The sequence below is a fragment of the Pseudophryne corroboree genome, chromosome 1 (genome assembly GCF_028390025.1).
Source record: "Pseudophryne corroboree isolate aPseCor3 chromosome 1, aPseCor3.hap2, whole genome shotgun sequence".
NCBI lineage: Eukaryota > Metazoa > Chordata > Amphibia > Anura > Myobatrachidae > Pseudophryne > Pseudophryne corroboree.
Genome location: NC_086444.1, coordinates 1043360831 through 1043380276, shown reverse-complemented (window position 1 = coordinate 1043380276; position 19446 = coordinate 1043360831). Strand labels below are relative to the sequence as shown.

The 19446-nt window shown below is 46.4% G+C and overlaps 1 long non-coding RNA gene across 1 annotated transcript in view; it reads right to left on the bottom strand.

The window, feature by feature from the left end:
* Positions 1-6595, bottom strand: part of LOC134986645 (uncharacterized) — a 54524-nt gene extending 47929 nt beyond the window's left edge. The window contains exon 1 of the long non-coding RNA XR_010192528.1: positions 6346-6595. This is a non-coding gene — a long non-coding RNA (uncharacterized LOC134986645). The remainder of the gene's footprint in view (positions 1-6345) is intronic.
* Positions 6596-19446: the final 12851 nt, after the last annotated feature.

The window sequence follows — 19446 nt, the reverse complement described above, 5'->3', positions numbered from 1 at the left end:
TGTACACAGACCTCAGAAAAAGACTCACCAGTGTCCTAAAAAATGCAGTTGTACCCAATGTCCACTTAATCACGGACATGTGGACAAGTGGAGCAGGGCAGACTCAGGACTATATGACTGTGACAGCCCACTGGGTAGATGTATGGACTCCCGCCGCAAGAGCAGCAGCGGCGGCACCAGTAGCAGCATCTCGCAAACGCCAACTCTTTCCTAGGCAGGCTACGCTTTGTATCACCGCTTTCCAGAATACGCACACAGCTAAAAACCTCTTACGGCAACTGAGGAAGATCATCGCAGAATGGCTTACCCCAATTGGACTCTCCTGTGGATTTGTGGCATCAGACAACGCCAGCAATATTGTGTGTGCATTAAATATGGGCAAATTCCAGCACGTCCCATGTTTTGCACATACCTTGAATTTGGTGGTGCAGAATTATTTAAAAAACGAGAGGGGCGTGCAAGAGATGCTGTCGGTGGCCAGAAGAATTGCGGGGCACTTTCGGCGTACAGGCACCACGTACAGAAGACTGGAGCACCACCAAAAACGCCTGAACCTGCCCTGCCATCATCTGAAGCAAGAAGTGGTAACGAGGTGGAATTCAACCCTCTATATGCTTCAGAGGTTGAAGGAGCAGCAAAAGGCCATTCAAGCCTATACAACTGAGCACGATATAGGAGGTGGAATGCACCTGTCTCAAGCGCAGTGGAGAATGATTTCAACGTTGTGCAAGGTTCAGCAACCTTTTGAACTTGCCACACGTGAAGTCAGTTCAGACACTGCCAGCCTGAGTCAGGTCATTCCCCTCATCAGGCTTTTGCAGAAGAAGCTGGAGACATTGAAGGAGGAGCTAACACAGAGCGATTCCGCTAGGCATGTGGGACTTGTGGATGGAGCCCTTAATTCGCTTAACAAGGATTCACGGGTGGTCAATCTGTTGAAATCAGAGCACTACATTTTGGCCACCGTGCTCGATCCTAGATTTAAAACCTACCTTGGATCTCTCTTTCCGGCAGACACAAGTCTGCAGGGGTTCAAAGAACTGCTGGTGAGAAAATTGTCAAGTCAAGCGGAACGCGACCTGTCAACATCTCCTCCTTCACATTCTCCCGCAACTGGGGGTGCGAGGAAAAGGCTCAGAATTCCGAGCCCACCCGCTGGCGGTGATGCAGGGCAGTCTGGAGCGACTGCTGATGCTGACATCTGGTCCGGACTGAAGGACCTGCCAACGATGACGGACATGTCGTCTACTGTCACTGCATATGATTTTCTCCCCATTGAAAGAATGGTGGAGGATTATATGAGTGACCGCATCCAAGTAGGCACGTCAGACAGTCCGTACGTATACTGGCAGGAAAAAGAGGCAATTTGGAGGCCCTTGCACAAACTGGCTTTATTCTACCTAAGTTGCCCTCCCATAAGTGTGTACTCCGAAAGAGTGTTTACTGTTTAGTGCCGCCGCTCACCTTGTCAGCAATCGACGTACGAGGTTACTTCCAGAAAATGTGGAGAAGATGATGTTCATTAAAATGAATTATAATCAATTCCTCCATGGAGACATTCACCAGCAGCAATTGCCTCCACAAAGTACACAGGGAGCTGTGATGGTGGATTCCAGTGGGGACGAATTGATAATCTGTGAGGAGGGGGATGTACACGGTGATGAATCGGAGGATGATGATGAGGTGGACATCTTGCCTCTGTAGAGACAGTTTGTGCAAGGAGAGATTAATTGCTTCTTTTTTGGTGGGGGTTCAAACCAACCCGTCATTTCAGTCACAGTCGTGTGGCAGACCCTGTCACTGAAATGATGGGTTGGTTAAAGTGTGCATGTCCTGTTTATACAACATAAGGGTGGGTGGGAGGGCCCAAGGACAATTCCATCTTGCACCTCTTTTTTCTTTCATTTTTCTTTGCGTCATGTGCTGTTTGGGGAGTGTTTTTTGGAAGGGCCAGCCTGCGTGACACTGCAGTGCCACTCCTAGATGGTCCAGGTGTTTGTGTCGGCCACTAGGGTCGCTGAGCTTACTCACACAGCTACCTCATTGCGCCTCTTTTTTTCTTTGCGTCATGTGCTGTTTGGGGAGGGTTTTTTGGAAGGGCCATCCTGCGTGACACTGCAGTGCCACTCCTAGATGGGCCAGGTGTTTGTGTCGGCCACTAGGGTCGCTGAGCTTAGTCACACAGCTACCTCATTGCGCCTCTTTTTTTTCTTCTTTGCGTCATGTGCTGTTTGGGGAGTATTTTTTGGAAGGGCCATCCTGCCTGACACTGCAGTGCCACTCCTAGATGGGCCAGGTGTTTGTGTCGGCCACTTGGGTCGCTGAGCTTAGTCACACAGCTACCTCATTGCGCCTCTTTTTTTCTTTGCGTCATGTGCTGTTTGGGGAGTGTTTTTTGGAAGGGCCATCCTGCGTGACACTGCAGTGCCACTCCTAGATGGGCCAGGTGTTTGTGTCGGCCACTTGGGTCGCTGAGCTTAGTCATCCAGCGACCTCGGTGCAAATTTTAGGACTAAAAATAATATTGTGAGGTGTGAGGTGTTCAGAATAGACTGAAAATGAGTGGAAATTATGGTTATTGAGGTTAATAATACTTTGGGATCAAAATGACCCCCAAATTCTATGATTTAAGCTGTTTTTTAGGGTTTTTTGAAAAAAACACCCGAATCCAAAACACACCCGAATCCGACAAAAAAAATTCGGTGAGGTTTTGCCAAAACGCGTTCGAACCCAAAACATGGCCGCGGAACCGAACACAAAACCAAAACACAAATCCCGAAAAATTTCCGGTGCACATCTCTAGTTTTAATATACTCAAGCAGGGGTGTATCTAGGGGTCCGAGCGCCCCTGGCAAAGTAAGGGCCTGGCGCCCCCCCAAATTTGAAATAGGGGGGTCACACCAACTGCATCCCACAAACGCTGCCAAACATTGCTGTTTGGGACTTACTGTCAACGGGAACTGGCTGGTAGCAACAGCAGACAAGAAACCAAGCAGCATTGGATCATGAACTGCCCAGTGAGGTGCGGTGAGGTCAGTGGCTGAGGAGGCACTGGCTAGTATCAGAGTCAGAGTTACATACACATATATGAATGGGTGTGTTAGGAAATGGTGATGTTCGGGATGCTGGCAGTTAGATGACAAACTGCGACATCATGATTTTTAGAATGCTGACAGGGGACAAGGTAATTAATTTACCCCTCCTCTGCCCCCTACCCTAACCACCCTGGGTAGGTGGCTAGGGATAAAACTCAGGGGGGGGGGGCTGCTATGGCTAATCGCAGGGGGTGGATGCGAAGGCTCACATCCCATATGAACCGTAGGGTTCATGTGGGCATTAAACATGGTTGTACATATTTTGTTAACCTATATATGTTATTTATAGTAAAAAAAAAACTGGAGAATACTCGAGTATAACAGGTGAGGCTCTGCCTCCCCTGCCTACCCTCACTGGATCAGTCCACCCCCCCCCCCCAACCTCTGCTATCAACAGACTTCTATAGGCTAGCTAACCTGCCTGCCCCAGACTATGTGTCATGGTGTCCCACCCACCCCAGACTATGGAACATCTAAGTTTAACATAATGCTATGTGGCACAAGGCATGGCGTTGGTCACTCTTATTTACCTCTGCCCTTTGCTTTTTTTCTTTGACCCAGGTTGCATACTTTTTCCTGCAGTTTGTGTTTTAATTTATTAAGTGTAGTAAGTACTTGGGATTAGTATATTTACTGACCCCTCTATATCCTACACTACATCACTGACTTCTCTACACCCTATAGTACATCACTGATGCCTCTACACCCTACACTACATCACTGACGCCTCTACACCCTACACTACATAACCGACCTCCCTACACTGCATCACTGATGCCTCTACACCATACACTACATAACTGACCTCCCTACACTACATCACTGACGCCTCTACACCCGACACTACATAACCGACCTCCTTACACTACATCACTGATGCCTCTACACCCTACACTACATCACTGACGCCTCTACACCCTACACTACATAACCGACCTCCCTACACTACATCACTGATGCCTCTACACCATACACTACATAACTGACCTCCCTACACTACATCACTGACGCCTCTACACCCTACACTACATAACCGACCTCCCTACACTACATCACTGATGCCTCTACACCCTACACTACATCACTGACGCCTCTACACCCTACACTACATAACTGACCTCCCTACACTACATCACTGACGCCTCTACACCCTACACTACATAACCGACCTCCCTACACTACATCACTGACGCCTCTACACCCTACACTACATAACCGACCTCCCTACACTACATCACTGACGCCTCTACACCCTACACTAATTGCTGACCCTTCTATAGGTTACACTACACTGTAAAACATCACTGTACTACCTCTCTGCACTACATCAGAGACAGAGAAATACTGCAAAAAATAAGACAAAGGATACAGTGGACAACAGACACTGACACGCTAGACCAGTGGTTCCCAAACTCTGTCCTAAAGGATCCCTAACAAGTCACGTTTTCCATGGCATGTGTACTGTGTATCACCAACTGCCACATTTTAAAAATCCACAGGTGACCTGGAACTGTTGAGTACCGAGTTTGGGAACCACTGCAGTCTAGACAGAGGAGAGAGTCTAAGGGGTACATTTACTAAGCAGTGATAAGAGCGGAGAAGTGAGCCAGTGGAGAAGTGCCCATGGCAACCAATCAGCACTGAAGTAACATCTATAATTTGCATACTATTATATTATACAGAGCTGCTGATTGGTTGATGGGGAAATTTCTCCACTGGCTCACTTCTACGTACGTACGTACGTACGTACGTACGTACGTGCGTGCGTGCGTGCGTGCGTGCGTGCGTGCGTGTGTGTGTGCGTGCGTGCGTGCGTGTGCATGCGTGGAGAGGTGGAGGTAGGTGTCTAGTAGTGAGTGGTAGGATAGGGGAAAAATATACTTTAAGCAGCCTTAGAACTGAGTTGGGAATCTGGTGCTGGCATTGTAGTGTCGACATAAGTACTGTTGACTTGCTGACTACATTCAACAACCCACTATTAGTATAACAGCTGTAACTATCTCCCTCTAGGAGGGCGGAGGTGGGTGCAATTACATTTGGGGGTGGTTCAGTGAAATGTGGCAGCTCAACTTGCAAACATATGCACTGGAAAAATGCCGTACTGTACAGCTCTCCCTTATTAACCACCCAGTTTTAAAAGCAATAAGCGTTTTAAACTTTTTGATAAAGCTTATCAGCATCTCCAGCACGCTGCAGATGCTGGGAGATGTAGTTCTCCTTGTCAAAACAATTCTGAACAATGTGCCCCCCCCCCTGAAAACTCTCTAACACACATTACCCTCATACGCACAAATCTAAACACAAACATACCTCCCCCACTGACAACTCTTACCACTCCCACACTGACATCTCCATCACACCAATCCCCCTTCTCCCCCTCCACACTGACGCCTCCATCACACCAATCCCCCCTTCCTCCCATCCACACTGACACCTCCATCACACCAATCCCCCCTTCCTCCCCTCCACACTGACAGCTCCATCACACCAATCCCCGCTTCCTCCCCTCCACGCTGACACCTCCATCACATCAATCCCCCCTTCCTCCCCTCCACGCTGACACCTCCATCACATCAATCCCCCCTTCCTCCCCTCCACACCAACACGTCCATCACACCAATCCCCCCTTCCTCCCCTCCACACTGACGCCTCCATCACACTAATCCCCCCTCCCCCCCTCCACACTGACAGCTCCATCCCACCAATCCCCCCCTTCCTCCCATCCATGCTGACACCTCCATCACACTAATCCCCCCTTCCACACTGACAGCTCCATCACACCAATCCCCCCCTTCCACACTGACAGCTCCATCACACCAATTCCCCCTTCCCCCCCTCCACACTGACAGCTCTCATATATACATGCCCCAGTCCCAATACTGACAATTCTCTCAGCCCCCCCGACCCCCCCCCCCCCACACACACACACACACACACTCACACTGACAGCACACATACTGTGCAGAAGAAACGATTATTGTTATGTGGATGGTATTACTGTAATGATTGGGGAGGGGGGGGGGTCTAAAATGTGGGATATTTGCAGGTATTGATGTACTGTCTGTGTGTGTCACATACACAGATCTCCCCTTCCTCCCTTGTCCACCAACAGCTTCCTCACAGGCTCACACACATCCATCAACCCCCCCCCCCCCACCCCGCCATACTGACATCTTTCTCACTTCCCACCCACACATATCCCCTCCTCCACACAGACAGCTGTCACGGACTTCTTGGGACAAGGACTCACCATGGTGTCTCAGCACTTCAAGGGGTCTGTCCATCAGTCTCCAGCCATAGTCTCTCCTCCTCCCGCGGTGTGATTCCTTGCAGGCAACCCCAGTAATCCTCCTCACACTGCCCTGGTAATCATGGGCCTGGGCTGGATCTCCGCCTCCAGGGGGCGGGGCTAACTGCTTTCAAGGGAACAGAGGAGGGAGGGAGTGACTCGGAGGTGCAGGAGCTGAGGGGGGTGATATATTCAGCTGTAGCAGAAACTGCTGCAGCCAGGACTTTAAGTCAGGACTCGGCAGCACACAGCTTCTGTCTCCTCCCCTTGCCGCTGATTAAACTCCGAGGAAGTTGTGCAGCCTTTGCTTCACTCCCTGCCCTTCCGTACTGCTCTATCACTTGGCCGCGGGTGGCACCTCCGGGCGGCGCCCCCCTTCTACGGGCGCCCCTGGCGAGTGCCATCCTGGCCAAATGGTAGATACGCCCCTGTACTCAAGTATTCTCTACATAGCTACACATAAGATCTGTTGTATTGATCGGTTTCTGTTTGCTAGCAGAGGGTTTAAAGGGGGTACTCACGGAGCGATCGCTGCTTAAAATCTAAGTAATCTGACTAGATTGCTTAGATTTTAAGCAGCGATCACTCTGTGTGTATGCCCCACAGCGATAGCGATGCGCAGCCCCGCGCATCGCTATCGCTGGTGCTAGATTGGCCTGCATGCAGGCCAATCTAGCAGGTCGCTCACTTCACCCGCTGGGTGAAATGAGCGGGCCCCCTGTCTCCCCCCGCACGCTCAGCACACATCGCGCTGTGCTGAGCGGGGGGAGAGGGGCCTGACATGCGGGGGTGGACTAGCCCTGTGCTGGGCGTCCCCTCGCATGTCAGTGTAAGTGATCGCAGCTGTGCTAAATTTAGCACAGCTACGATCAGGTCAGAATGACTCCTTTATCCGGCCCTGCACTCCCCTACTGTGAGCAACATACCCTCTGCCACGGGACGTAAGTAGAAAGTTCCCAAACAAGTTTTAGGCTGCTTTTGCAGAGGTTCTGCAACTTGTTTTAATGTGCCAGAAGTACTAAGCCTTGAAAAGTGATAAAGTGGAGAGTGATAATTTGCCAACCAACCATCTCTTAACTGTCATTTTTCAAACACAGCCTGCAACATGGTAGTTATGAGCTGATTGGCTGATACGTTATCACTCTCCACATTATCACTTTTCAAGGCTTAGTTATTTTATAGTTGGCACCTCTTCCTTGAGGGCACCATCCAGGGCAGAACTAGGCATGGAACCAGCTAGTGGCAAGTATTAATAGTATCTCAAGTAATCATGATCAGTGGCAAGACAGAAGGGGTTACGGATTATCTCTGGATAGGGAGAGTTACTGTTCCTGTTAATACTGTATGTTTCCTTTTATTGCAGTATACTGTCAGTGTTGGTATAAAGTATTCCCTCAGTGACCTGCTCATCACATCAGACTAGTCTATCTCTTCTCATAAATGATGCAAAGAGCAATTGATTTATGTTTAAACAGCAAGGTATCTGCAATTTGCCGCATATTTAGATAGGTAACTGGAGCCCATTATACAATTTACATAATCTTGTGAACTATAGTGTAACCTGTTTTCAGAAGTAATAAAGTATAACACCGGCCTTCAGTGCACAAGGGGATTCTGTATTTGCAAGGAGTTTTAATATACTCAAGTATTCTCTACATAGCTACACATAAGATCTGTTGTATTGACCGGTTTCTGTTTGCTAGCAGAGGGTTTAAAGGGGGGTACTCACGGAGCGATCGCTGCTTAAAATCTAAGTAATCTGACTAGATTGCTTAGATTTTGAGCAGCGATCACTCCGTGTGTATGCCCCACAGCGATAGCGATGCGCAGCCCCGCGCATCGCTATCGCTGGTGCTAGCTGGTGCTAGATTGGCCTGCATGCAGGCCAATCTAGCTGGTCGCTCACTTCACCCGCTGGGTGAAATGAGCGGGCCCCCTGTCTTCCCCCGCACGCTCAGTACAGATCGCGCTGTGCTGAGCGGGGGGAGAGATGTGTGCTGAGCGGATCGCTCAGCACACATCTCTCCCCACATCTGCAGGTGAGTACTGGCCTTAAGTCAGCCCTGGGACTGGCATAAAGATTTCTACTCTAGGGCAAGTGTGAGGTTTTGATGTTTGGACCATGGGGGTCATTACGAGTTGATTGTAGCTGCACTAAATTTAGAAGAAGAAAATATATATATATATTTAGTATTTTCAAACCCACATGAACCATTGGGATCATACACTGTATGTGTGTATAAATCAGGCTCTGATACTAGTTATTGCTGTCTGATGCAGTGAATCTATTTATATAGTAAATAACTTTTTGGAAAAAGAATATTTAAATGTTTTGCTGCAGTATTAGTTAGAGATGAGCGGGTTCGGTTCCTCTGAATCCGAACCCGCCCGAACTTCAGGTTTTTTTACACGGGTCCGAGCAGGCTCGGATCTTCCCGCCTTGCTCGGCTAACCCGAGCGCGCCCGAACGTCATCATCACGCTGTCGGATTCTCGCGAGGCTCGGATTCTATCGCGAGACTCGGATTCTATATAAGGAGCCGTGCGTCGCCGCCATTTTCACACGTGCATTGAGAGTCATAGGGAGAGGACGTGGCTGGCGTCCTCTCCGTTTAGAGAAGAGAGAGACACAGTATTTTGGGGAGCATTATTAGGAGGAGTACTACTATACTGTATACTACTATACTACTTGCTGAAGTGATATTTATAGATTAGATAGTGTGACTGTAAGTGTATTATCTGACTTGTGGGGGAGACACTGACAGTGGGGAGCAGTTAGAGTCTGAGAGCAGGACTCAGGAGTACATATAACGTACAGTGCACACTTTTGCTGCCAGAGTCAGTGCCACACTGCCATTGTTGTGACCACACTGACCACCAGTATAATAATATATTTTGTGATTGTCTGCTTAGGCCTCGGAGTACTAGTTGCAAGTTGCAACGTGACCTGAAGTGACCACCAGTTTAATAATCAATCACCACCAGTTTAATATATATATATATATATATAATTGTATATAATATATATATATATAATATTGTATACCACCTACCCGTGTTTTTTTTTTTTTCATTCTTCTTTATACATACTACTATAGTAGCTTACTGTAGCAGTCTGCGGTGCTGTGCTGACCTGACAGTGTCCAGCAGGTCCGTCATCAGTCATTACATAATAAATATATATAGTACCTGTCCGGCTGCAGTACTAGTGATATTATATTGATTTCATCTCATTATCAATAATTTATCATCCAGTCTAGACTCTATATTAGCAGCAGACACAGTACGTTAGTCCACGGCTGTAGCTACCTCTGTGTCGGCACTCGGCAGTCCATCCATAATTGTATACCACCTACCCGTGGTTTTTTTTTTTTTTTCTTCTTTGTACATACTACTATAGTATAGTAGCATACTGTAGCAGTCTGCGGTGCTGCTGAGCTGACAGTGTCCAGCAGGTCCGTCATCAGTCATCATTACCTAATAAATATATTATCTACCTGTCCGGCTGCAGTACTAGTGATATTATATATACATACATATATATATTGATTTCATCTCATTATCAATCATCCAGTCTATATTAGCAGCAGACACAGTACGTTAGTCCACGGCTGTAGCTACCTCTGTGTCGGCACTCAGCAGTCCATCCATAATTGTATACCACCTACCCGTGGTTTTTTTTTTTTCTTTCTTCTTTGTACATACTACTATAGTATAGTAGCTTACTGTAGCAGTCTGCGGTGCTGCTGAGCTGACAGTGTTCAGCAGGTCCGTCATCAGTCATCATTACCTAATAAATATATTATCTACCTGTCCGGCTGCAGTACTAGTGATATTATATATACATACATATATATATTGATTTCATCTCATTATCAATCATCCAGTCGATATTAGCAGCAGACACAGTACGTTAGTCCACGGCTGTAGCTACCTCTGTGTCGGCACTCGGCAGTCCATCCATAATTGTATACCACCTACCCGTGTTTTTTTTTTCTTCTTTCTTCTTTGTACATACTACTATAGTATAGTAGCTTACTGTAGCAGTCTGCGGTGCTGCTGAGCTGACAGTGTCCAGCAGGTCCGTCATCAGTCATCATTACCTAATAAATATATTATCTACCTGTCCGGCTGCAGTACTAGTGATATTATATATACATACATATATATATATTGATTTCATCTCATTATCATCCAGTCTATATTAGCAGCAGACACAGTACGGTAGTCCACGGCTGTAGCTACCTCTGTGTCGGCACTCGGCAGTCCATCCATAATTGTATACCACCTACCCGTGGTTTTTTTTTTTCTTTCTTCTTTGTACATACTACTATAGTATAGTAGCTTACTGTAGCAGTCTGCGGTGCTGCTGAGCTGACAGTGTCCAGCAGGTCCGTCATCAGTCATCATTACCTAATAAATATATTATCTACCTGTCCGGCTGCAGTACTAGTGATATTATATATACATACATATATATATATTGATTTCATCTCATTATCATCCAGTCTATATTAGCAGCAGACACAGTACGGTAGTCCACGGCTGTAGCTACCTCTGTGTCGGCACTCGGCAGTCCATCCATAATTGTATACCACCTACCCGTGGTTTTTTTTTTTCTTTCTTCTTTGTACATACTACTATAGAGTATAGTAGCTTACTGTAGCAGTCTGCGGTGCTGCTGAGCTGACAGTGTCCAGCAGGTCCGTCATCAGTCATCATTACCTAATAAATATATTATCTACCTGTCCGGCTGCAGTACTAGTGATATTATATATACATACATATATATATTGATTTCATCTCATTATCAATCATCCAGTCTATATTAGCAGCAGACACAGTACGTTAGTCCACGGCTGTAGCTACCTCTGTGTCGGCACTCGGCAGTCCATCCATAATTGTATACCACCTACCCGTGGTTTTTTTTTTCTTTCTTCTTTGTACATACTACTATAGTATAGTAGCTTACTGTAGTAGTCTGCGGTGCTGCTGAGCTGACAGTGTCCAGCAGTTCCGTCATCAGTCATCATTACCTAATAAATATATTATCTACCTGTCCGGCTGCAGTACTAGTGATATTATATATACATACATATATATATATATTGATTTCATCTCATTATCATCCAGTCTATATTAGCAGCAGACACAGTACGGTAGTCCACGGCTGTAGCTACCTCTGTGTCGGCACTCGGCAGTCCATCCATAAGTATACTAGTATCCATCCATCTCCATTGTTTACCTGAGGTGCCTTTTAGTTGTGCCTATTAAAATATGGAGAACAAAAATGTTGAGGTTCCAAAATTAGGGAAAGATCAAGATCCACTTCCACCTCGTGCTGAAGCTGCTGCCACTAGTCATGGCCGAGACGATGAAATGCCAGCAACGTCGTCTGCCAAGGCCGATGCCCAATGTCATAGTACAGAGCATGTCAAATCCAAAACACCAAATATCAGTAAAAAAAGGACTCCAAAACCTAAAATAAAATTGTCGGAGGAGAAGCGTAAACTTGCCAATATGCCATTTACCACACGGAGTGGCAAGGAACGGCTGAGGCCCTGGCCTATGTTCATGGCTAGTGGTTCAGCTTCACATGAGGATGGAAGCACTCAGCCTCTCGCTAGAAAACTGAAAAGACTCAAGCTGGCAAAAGCACCGCAAAGAACTGTGCGTTCTTCGAAATCCCAAATCCACAAGGAGAGTCCAATTGTGTCGGTTGCGATGCCTGACCTTCCCAACACTGGACGTGAAGAGCATGCGCCTTCCACCATTTGCACGCCCCCTGCAAGTGCTGGAAGGAGCACCCGCAGTCCAGTTCCTGATAGTCAGATTGAAGATGTCAGTGTTGAAGTACACCAGGATGAGGAGGATATGGGTGTTGCTGGCGCTGGGGAGGAAATTGACCAGGAGGATTCTGATGGTGAGGTGGTTTGTTTAAGTCAGGCACCCGGGGAGACACCTGTTGTCCGTGGGAGGAATATGGCCGTTGACATGCCTGGTGAAAATACCAAAAAAATCAGCTCTTCAGTGTGGAGGTATTTCAACAGAAAAGCGGACAACAGGTGTCAAGCCGTGTGTTGCCTTTGTCAAGCTGTAATAAGTAGGGGTAAGGACGTTAACCACCTCGGAACATCCTCCCTTATACGTCACCTGCAGCGCATTCATAATAAGTCAGTGACAAGTTCAAAAACTTTGGGTGACAGCGGAAGCAGTCCACTGACCAGTAAATCCCTTCCTCTTGTAACCAAGCTCACGCAAACCACCCCAACAACTCCCTCAGTGTCAATTTCCTCCTTCCCCAGGAATGCCAATAGTCCTGCAGGCCATGTCACTGGCAATTCTGACGATTCCTCTTCTGCCTGGGATTCCTCCGATGCATCCTTGCGTGTAACGCCTACTGCTGCTGGCGCTGCTGTTGTTGCTGCTGGGAGTCGATGGTCATCCCAGAGGGGAAGTCGGAAGACCACTTGTACTACTTCCAGTAAGCAATTGACTGTCCAACAGTCCTTTGCGAGGAAGATGAAATATCACAGCAGTCATCCTGCTGCAAAGTGGATAACTGAGGCCTTGACAACTATGTTGGTGTTAGACGTGCGTCCGGTATCCGCCGTTAGTTCACAGGGAACTACACAATTTCTTGAGGTAGTGTGCCCCCGTTACCAAATACCATCTAGGTTCCACTTCTCTAGGCAGGCGATACCGAAAATGTACACAGACCTCAGAAAAAGACTCACCAATGTCCTAAAAAATGCAGCTGTACCCAATGTCCACTTAACCACGGACATGTGGACAAGTGGAGCAGGGCAGGGTCAGGACTATATGACTGTGACAGCCCACTGGGTAGATGTATGGACTCCCGCCGCAAGAACAGCAGCGGCGGCACCAGTAGCAGCATCTCGCAAACGCCAACTCTTTCCTAGGCAGGCTACGCTTTGTATCACCGCTTTCCAGAATACGCACACAGCTGAAAACCTCTTACGGCAACTGAGGAAGATCATCGCAGAATGGCTTACCCCAATTGGACTCTCCTGTGGATTTGTGGCATCGGACAACGCCACCAATATTGTGTGTGCATTAAATATGGGCAAATTCCAGCACGTCCCATGTTTTGCACATACCTTGAATTTGGTGGTGCAGAATTTTTTTAAAAACGACAGGGGCGTGCAAGAGATGCTGTCGGTGGCCAGAAGAATTGCGGGACACTTTCGGCGTACAGGCACCACGTACAGAAGACTGGAGCACCACCAAAAACTACTGAACCTGCCCTGCCATCATCTGAAGCAAGAAGTGGTAACGAGGTGGAATTCAACCCTCTATATGCTTCAGAGGTTGGAGGAGCAGCAAAAGGCCATTCAAGCCTATACAATTGAGCACGATATAGGAGGTGGAATGCACCTGTCTCAAGCGCAGTGGAGAATGATTTCAACGTTGTGCAAGGTTCTGATGCCCTTTGAACTTGCCACACGTGAAGTCAGTTCAGACACTGCCAGCCTGAGTCAGGTCATTCCCCTCATCAGGCTTTTGCAGAAGAAGCTGGAGACATTGAAGGAGGAGCTAACACGGAGCGATTCCGCTAGGCATGTGGGACTTGTGGATGGAGCCCTTAATTCGCTTAACAAGGATTCACGGGTGGTCAATCTGTTGAAATCAGAGCACTACATTTTGGCCACCGTGCTCGATCCTAGATTTAAAGCCTACCTTGGATCTCTCTTTCCGGCAGACACAAGTCTGCAGGGGTTGAAAGACCTGCTGGTGACAAAATTGTCAAGTCAAGCGGAACGCGACCTGTCAACATCTCCTCCTTCACATTCTCCCGCAACTGGGGGTGCGAGGAAAAGGCTCAGAATTCCGAGCCCACCCGCTGGCGGTGATGCAGGGCAGTCTGGAGCGACTGCTGATGCTGACATCTGGTCCGGACTGAAGGACCTGACAACGATTACGGACATGTCGTCTACTGTCACTGCATATGATTCTCTCACCATTGAAAGAATGGTGGAGGATTATATGAGTGACCGCATCCAAGTAGGCACGTCACACAGTCCGTACTTATACTGGCAGGAAAAAGAGGCAATTTGGAGGCCCTTGCACAAACTGGCTTTATTCTACCTAAGTTGCCCTCCCACAAGTGTGTACTCCGAAAGAGTGTTTAGTGCCGCCGCTCACCTTGTCAGCAATCGGCGTACGAGGTTACATCCAGAAAATGTGGAGAAGATGATGTTCATTAAAATTAATTATAATCAATTCCTCCGTGGAGACATTGACCAGCAGCAATTGCCTCCACAAAGTACACAGGGAGCTGAGATGGTGGATTCCAGTGGGGACGAATTGATAATCTGTGAGGAGGGGGATGTACACGGTGATATATCGGAGGATGATGATGAGGTGGACATCTTGCCTCTGTAGAGCCAGTTTGTGCAAGGAGAGATTAATTGCTTCTTTTTTGGTGGGGGTCCAAACCAACCCGTCATTTCAGTCACAGTCGTGTGGCAGACCCTGTCACTGAAATGATGGGTTGGTTAAAGTGTGCATGTCCTGTTTATACAACATAAGGGTGGGTGGGAGGGCCCAAGGACAATTCTATCTTGCACCTCTTTTTTCTTTAATTTTTCTTTGCGTCATGTGCTGTTTGTGGAATGTTTTTTGGAAGGGCCATCCTGCGTGACACTGCAGTGCCACTCCTAGATGGGCCCGGTGTTTGTGTCGGCCACTAGGGTCGCTAATCTTACTCACACAGTCAGCTACCTCATTGCGCCTCTTTTTTTCTTTGCGTCATGTGCTGTTTGGGGAGGGTTTTTTGGAAGGGCCATCCTGCGTGACACTGCAGTGCCACTCCTAGATGGGCACGGTGTTTGTGTCGGCCACTAGGGTCGCTTATCTTACTCACACAGCTACCTCATTGCGCCTCTTTTTTTCTTTGCGTCATGTGCTGTTTGGGGAGGGTTTTTTGGAAGGGCCATCCTGCGTGACACTGCAGTGCCACTCCTAGATGGGCCCGGTGTTTGTGTCGGCCACTAGGGTCGCTTATCTTACTCACACAGCTACCTCATTGCGCCTCTTTTTTTCTTTGCATCATGTGCTGTTTGGGGAGGGTTTTTTGGAAGGGCCATCCTGCGTGACACTGCAGTGCCACTCCTAGATGGGCACGGTGTTTGTGTCGGCCACTAGGGTCGCTTATCTTACTCACACAGCTACCTCATTGCGCCTCTTTTTTTCTTTGCGTCATGTGCTGTTTGGGGAGGGTTTTTTGGAAGGGCCATCCTGCGTGACACTGCAGTGCCACTCCTAGATGGGCACGGTGTTTGTGTCGGCCACTAGGGTCGCTTATCTTACTCACACAGCTACCTCATTGCGCCTCTTTTTTTCTTTGCGTCATGTGCTGTTTGGGGAGGGTTTTTTGGAAGGGCCATCCTGCGTGACACTGCAGTGCCACTCCTAGATGGGCCCGGTGTTTGTGTCGGCCACTAGGGTCGCTTATCTTACTCACACAGCTACCTCATTGCGCCTCTTTTTTTCTTTGCGTCATGTGCTGTTTGGGGAGGGTTTTTTGGAAGGGCCATCCTGCGTGACACTGCAGTGCCACTCCTAGATGGGCCCGGTGTTTGTGTCGGCCACTAGGGTCGCTTATCTTACTCACACAGCTACCTCATTGTGCCTCTTTTTTTCTTTGCGTCATGTGCTGTTTGGGGAGGGTTTTTTGGAAGGGCCATCCTGCGTGACACTGCAGTGCCCATCCTAGATGGGCCCAATGTTTGTGTCGGCCACTAGGGTCGCTTATCTTACTCACACAGCTACCTCATTGCGCCTCTTTTTTTCTTTGCGTCATGTGCTGTTTGGGGAGTGTTTTTTGGAAGGGCCATCCTGCGTGACACTGCAGTGCCACTCCTAGATGGGCACGGTGTTTGTGTCGGCCACTAGGGTCGCTTAGCTTAGTCATCCAGCGACCTAGGTGCAAATTTTAGGACTAAAAATAATATTGTGAGGTGTGAGGTATTCAGAATAGACTGAAAATGAGTGGAAATTATGGTTTTTGAGGTTAATAATACTTTGGGATCAAAATGACCCCCAAATTCTATGATTTAAGCTGTATTTTAGTGTTTTTTTAAAAAAACACCCGAATCCAAAACACACCCGAATCCGACAAAAAAAATTCGGTGAGGTTTTGCCAAAACGCGGTCGAACCCAAAACACGGCCGCGGAACCGAACCCAAAACCAAAACACAAAACCCGAAAAATTTCAAGTGCACATCTCTAGTATTAGTTCAATTCAACAAAACCTTAATAATTTTTCTGAAATGTACTTATACAACATTTTCTGTCATGTACAATATTTACTATACAACATATTCAGTGTACAGTTTTTTTTACTAGATTCATATGACTGACTTAAAAAAATGCTTTCTTAGCTACTTACTCTATATATTATCATTTTTTCTTTTTATGTAATAAAAAGGTGCCTTAGGTAAAATAAACTTTTTACAGAAAGAATCTTTTTTTACAGAAAGTCTCTAATCCTTTTTCAGGCTTCATGTTCCAAAATGATCATGGTTTCTCGGTGAACTCGTTTCTTGTTTATCTGAAACTAATGAGTATTGGAGAACAGTTTTTGAACCTGTTAGTTTTATTAATATGTAAATAAAATCCATTTGCCAGTAGAACCATATGAAGCAGAAGAGAACAAACAGTAGTAAAGGGAGACCCGATTAAATACAGTAGCTTGTTTGATTTAGACTTTATTAGCCATTGCTTAGCCTCCTTTCAAAAAGTAATTTGAGGAGTCATTGTAGTGTGGTTAACATTAATGTTTGGAGTTTTCATTTTTATAATATTTATTTAAAGCTTTGTACTGTGTGCAATTCTGGGGGATCTATCTAAAAAGAAATTAATAGACTAGAATCAACTGACATAAGAGCTACTAAAATTATGCATAGAAGAGACATACATGGTGGGATAGGAACTTACATGTATTATTATTATTATTATTATTATTATTATTATTATAATTATATAAAGAATCCATAGCACTTTTTCAGAGAGAATATTTATCATTCACACCAGTCCTTGAGTGGTATCCTATTATCCACGATGAAGTTTTTGGCTAATAAGATCGCCCTCGTGATCCTATTAGCAGTAGTAAAGTACCGCTGCTGATAGGATACCGCCCCTTGTATCATTGGAGCTTACAGTCTAAGGGGGACATGTACTAAGCAGTGATAAAACGGGAGACGTGAGCAAGTAGAGAAGTTGCCCATGGCAACCAATCAGCTGCTCTGTATACTTTTATAGTATGCAAATTATAAATGCTACGTCAATGCTGATTGGTTGCCATGGACATCTTCTCCACTGGCTCACTTCTCTACTTTTATCACTGCTTAGTATATGTCCTCCTAAATATATATGTCCCCCTAAATTCGATATCATAAAAGCACCCTGACATACTGTAAACAGTAGGCATAATTTTTTGCATGTAGCCCATTAGTCTACTTGTACTGTAGGTTTTTTAATTGTGAGAGGAAATTGGAGTATACAGAGGAAACTCATACAAACATGGAGAGAACATACAATCTTCATACAGATGAGATCCTGATTGTCATCAAGCCCATGACTCTAGTACTGTGATATTCTGCCCACTTTCTTACACAGTAAAATTATTAAAAAGTCCTAGAAAGTGCTATAGCATACTATAATTAGGGCATGTGTATTCAATTCCAAGTACAACTGGAGGGAGTATGACTGAACGGTAACATGAAGAAACACTTCTTTATCCAAAAAAGATGATAGATCTCAGAGGTAAATGCAGGATTTATGAAGGGAGTTTCCAAAGAGGAGGTGGAGCCAAGCATAAGGGGGAGGAGATAGAGGTAGTACACACTGATTAACCTGCCGCAGTACCAGGGACGGATTAAGGGGGTCATTCTGATGTGATCGCGCGCTTCCATTTTTCGCAGCGCAGCGATCAGGTCACTACTGCATATGTGTATGCACCGCAATGCGCATGCGCGACATACGGATACAAAGCGGATCATTGCTGCGCGATGGATTTTTATGAAGAATCCATTTGCACAGCTGATCGCAAGGAGATTGACAGGAAGAGGGCGTTTGTGGGTGTCAACTGACCGTTTTCTGGGAATGTTTTGAACAACGCAGGGGTGTCCAAGCGTTTGCAGGGCGGGTATCTGACGTTAGCTCCGGGACCGGAAAGGCTGAAGTGATTGCAAGGGCTGAGTAAGTTCTGAGCTACTCAGAAACTGCACAAACTATTTTTGTACCGCTCGGCTGCACATGTGATCGCACCCTTGCACTGCAAATATACACTCCCCAGTGGGCGGTGACTATGCGTTTACAGGCTACAAAAAGTAGCTAGCGAGCTATCAACTCGGAATGACCCCCTAAGCCTAAGTGGGGGTGTTTATTAGATCCTGCATACCTCCCAACATGACACATTCCAGGAGGGACAAAAAGCTCTCTACCTGGATTTCCCTCTTAAAATATTATTGGCGTCACCCATGTTGAACTATTTAATTGATAAGAAAGGTATTTCAACACAGGTGATTGCAATCATAAATTAAGAGTGATGTCCAGGTAGAAAGCATTTTGTCATCCCTCCTGGAATGGGTCATGTTGGGAATGATGGATGTTGTATATCAAATTTAAACCAATGGTGCATATTAGATTTAAACTATTAGTTTAATAATGCCTGAGTACTGTTTATACTGTAGCTCCAACTATTTGAAAGATAACTATTTTTTTAAATTTTCTTGCAGTGGAACAAAGACTTAAAACTTAAACAACATTAAAATACACATAGAAAAATAAAATCTATAATCTATCTTGTCACGTGCAAGAATAGCAGCAGCCTCTGTACTACTTACACACTGGGACAGGTCTCATGAGGACTGTGTGTGTGTTTTTCTCTCTCTGTAGACCCCTATTAGATAACAGGTTACACAGGACCCAGACACCCAGGTGGGGAGGAGGAGAAGCTGGGATTTCTCTGTTACTTAGAGCTCTTTCCACCATCCTATCTCCTCTAGTGGGAAAGCTCCGTCAGTAGCTCATGAAA